The sequence below is a fragment of the Dioscorea cayenensis genome, chromosome 1, assembly GCF_009730915.1.
Source record: "Dioscorea cayenensis subsp. rotundata cultivar TDr96_F1 chromosome 1, TDr96_F1_v2_PseudoChromosome.rev07_lg8_w22 25.fasta, whole genome shotgun sequence".
Classification (NCBI taxonomy): domain Eukaryota; kingdom Viridiplantae; phylum Streptophyta; class Magnoliopsida; order Dioscoreales; family Dioscoreaceae; genus Dioscorea; species Dioscorea cayenensis.
The window spans coordinates 17,508,998-17,512,939 of record NC_052471.1 but is presented as its reverse complement, the minus strand read 5'-3'; the positions used below and the strand labels follow the sequence as shown (position 1 = coordinate 17,512,939).

At 41.5% G+C, this 3,942-nt stretch overlaps 1 non-coding gene across 1 annotated transcript; it reads right to left on the bottom strand.

Annotated features, from left to right (window-relative positions):
• Positions 1–915: 915 nt before the first annotated feature.
• LOC120266990 lies at positions 916–1,022 on the bottom strand. Its single transcript, XR_005538348.1, has one exon. It is a non-coding gene; the product is annotated as a small nucleolar RNA R71 (small nucleolar RNA).
• Positions 1,023–3,942: the final 2,920 nt, after the last annotated feature.

Genomic DNA, 3,942 nt, shown 5'->3' with positions numbered 1-3,942 from the left:
GTTAGCGACCTTTCTTCTGAACCAAAGGGTTAGGTCTACAATCAGGAAGAGATTTATCACTTGGAATCCCCATAGCTTAATGCAATCCTTCTACGAGTGCGAGGTTGAGAGGTTGTTCAACCTCTCCTCCTGGACATATAGAGGATTAGGCTTGGTTAACCCTAGATTCAGGACCATGAAAAGGATGTCCCTGACTCCCCATTGCATTAGTTAAGAAGCATAATAAAGAGTTCTTGCACTTGAAATGATTTTTCTAGGCGGATCGATACCCGGGTACCCCATCTTTATCGATTGCCTTATCTTCTCCTTTAGTTTTGCTCTCTTTCGGGTTGCTTTACTTCTGAGAATTGAATCTTGTAACACATATCACAATTTATCTTTCATATAGTTAAGAAGAAAATTAAGTATTTTTATTCCCTTTTCCCTGTGGATACGATACCCCACTCACATGGGATTTATTACTTCGACAACTCCGTGCACTTGCGGGGAGTATTGTCAAGGATTACCTTATACCCTTCCCAAGTTGCCCACAAAGTCTACTTGTTCAGTCGTGCACTCTCTCATTATGCTAGACCCTCAGTTTTGGGCACACAATCGAGTTTTGTGCGACCCCCAATTACAGCTTAGAATTTCAAGCTAAAGCCGGCATTCATCCACATGTTGCAGCAATCTCTACAGTTCAATGGTCTGGCCGATGAGGATCCAAACAGTCATATAGAGAACTTTCTCAAGGTGTGTGATATGCTCAAGATAAATGGTGTGACGGATGATGCCATCAAGTTGAGAGCCTTTCCATTTTTCCTAAAAGGGAGAGCAAAGCAGTGGCTACACTCATTACCTAGAGCCTAGATTACTACATGGGAGGAGATGGTAGAAGCTTTTCTAGCCCGTTATTTACCTTCTGGAAAATCTGCAAAGCTTAGGAATGAGATCTCATCTTTTGTACTATCAGAATTGGAGTCTCTATTTGTGATATGGGAAAGGTTCAAGGAGCTCCTGAGAAAGTGCCCACAACACGGATTACCAGAGTGGATGATTGTTCAGACTTTTTACAACTGGTTAAATCCGAGTACAAGACAACTCTTGGATGCGGCAGCAGGAGGTACCTTAGGTCACAAGGCCCCCGATGAGGCCCGTCAACTTATTGAAAAAATGGGGTTAAACAGCTACCAATAGAATGCCAGAGAGAAAAAAAAGGTGGCAGGTCTTCAAGAGATAGATGCAGTAACTTCATTGGCGGCCCAAGTGAAAAATTTGAGTAAGAAGTTAGATCTTCTAACTTCAAACAGAGTGGTGGCCGTGAGTACTTACACCGGGTGTCGTGGAGGACTTGCTCCCTCCGATTGCCCGATATCTATTGGTGATGCATCTTCAGTTGAGAACGTCGATTTTGTAGGTAATGGCATGAGGACTCAAGGAAACCCATATAGCAATACCTACAATAAAGGTTGGAAGAATCATCCCAATTTCTCGTGGAGTAACCAAGGTCCACAAAAGGCCATGGGGACACCGGGTTTCCAACAACAAGCCCAGAACGTGGAAAACAGAGTTTCTGGCTTGGAAACCAGAATGAATGATTTGGAGAAGGCCTTGACTAGATATGTGCAATCTTCAAATTCAAGGTTTGAATCAGTTGAGGCTACACTTCGCAATCACACCGCCTCTTTGCATAACCTTGAAAATCAGGTGGGGCAGATTGTTAAGTCTCTCTCGGAAAGGCCACATGCAAGCTTGCTGAGCAATACCGAGACCAACCCTAGAGAGCATGTGAAGGTGATCACTTTGAGAAGTGGTCGTGAGGTTGAAGGTAGGGTTCCGGGTGAGAAGCCAAAAGAACACGCACTCGAGGTTATAGAGGTTGAAGAGAGAACAAGCATAGAAAAGAAGGTGGCAACCCCGCCTCTCAAGCCGAGAATCACTTATCCTTTTAGATTGAAGAATGACCAAACTGGATGAACAGTACAAGAAGTTCCTGAGTTTGTTCAAGCAACTCCACATCAATATTCCTTTTGTCGAGGCATTAGCTCAACTGCCTAAGTATGCATAATTCTTGAAAGACTTGTTGACTAATAAGAGGAAGTTGGAGGAGAGTGCTTCAGTGATTTTAGATGCATCTTGCTCAACGTTGTTACAAAAGAACATGCCGAACAAGAAGAAAGACTCGGGAAGCTTCATCATTCCGTGTAATATGTTTGCTCGCGGTAATTGTGGCCCAAAAATCTACTTGTCGGGGTGGAATATTTGTTGGAGAGTCCAACCATCTTACCTTTGGCATCCAAGGAAACAATTTGGGTTGGGAATTGTCCAAGCTTAGCACAAGTGGATCATTGGATGGCTTCAATCTCCTACCCACATCTTCTTCGAAACCCAAAATCTCTTTCTTGCAATTTATGAGTTGATCAATGCCAAAGAGGGGTGCTCATACCATTACCTTAGGATTTACTTTTTCTTCCATTTCAACTTGAAAGCAATCTGTCTTCGCCGACCATCCTTGTATCATTTCTTTCTCACAAACATATTGTCCATTCAAACAATCCTCACATTGAATGAAAGTTTCTTCTTGCATCCCATCAATCTCGGCAACATCATACTCGTTCCGCCCAACTTCTTCATTGCCGATCACTACCACATCATCTCTATAAGGAACTTGAATTGCTTACTTAAATGCTTGTTGTTCCTCTGAGAGTGTGTCAAGTATCCCTCCTAACTGATGCTCAAGGTTTCTATAGGAAGCTTAATCACATCTTAGTATGGTCTCCATATTTTGGATGCAGACATTGGATGCTTCAATAAAATTAGCTAATACTCTTTGCAACTAAAGTGCATTCTCTCCAAGTATCTCACACTATTAACATTCCTCTTGAGGTGCTTCCCAATATTGTCCATCACTATTCCACAAGAAGTTTGGGTAGCCCTTTTCAATTGGATGGTTTGTGTTGCAATAAGGAATTCTTTGTTGTTGTGAAGTAATAATTCTATCAACTTGTTCACTCAGAGCTTCAACTTGAGAATACAGAGCAATGAGCGGATCAATCATCATTTAAACTCCTTGTAAGAAAAGGTAAGACATGACAAAAGAAAACAAATGAGAATGGTGGAAGACTAAGAAAGCGTGAAATAGAATGAATGATAAATAGCTAAAATAGCAAAGTGCAAAGTGCTTCTAAAATGCATAGTCCCCAGCAACAGCGCCAAAAACTTGACACGACTGAATATGTGTATAAACCGCAAGTGCACGGGTGTCGAAGTAATAAATCCCAGGTGAGTGGGTATCGTATCCACAGGGAATAGTGAATAGAAACACAATGATTGCTATCTAACTATCATGAGAATAAATCCATGGTATGATGAATGAGATTTATATAAAAAGGGATAAAAGAAATAAGAACGAGAGGCACAATTATATTGAGAGATAAGGCAATCGATATAAATGGGGTACTCGGATATTGTTCCGCCTAGGACAATCGTTTCAAGTGCAGAACAAACTATTATGCTTCCTAATTAATGCATTAATGAGTCAGGGAAATCCTTCAATACACGGTCCCAAATCTAAGGTCAATTGTGACTAACTCTATACCATGTCCCGGAGGAGAAATCAAACAATCTCAACACCTCGCACTCAGATAGAATCACATGGAGTTCTAGGGATTCCATGTGATAAACCCTCTTCCTAGATATAGACCTGACCCTTTGGTCCAGGTGAGATGTCCTTAGTCACAATTAAGCCCTAGGTACTAAAATCACTTCAACGCTTTACTCTGTTGCCTCTGTAACTAAGCCCTAATGGAAGGTCATCCCTAAGCCCATTCACTCTACAATGGCATCGAAAAACTCAAGGAAATAGAGGTAGGATGATAAGTGCTTGTGCGATATGAATGCGAAGCGTTCATTCCTTATGTTGAGCATTACTTTTCTTGGGTTTTTACATTAATATGTGTGTTT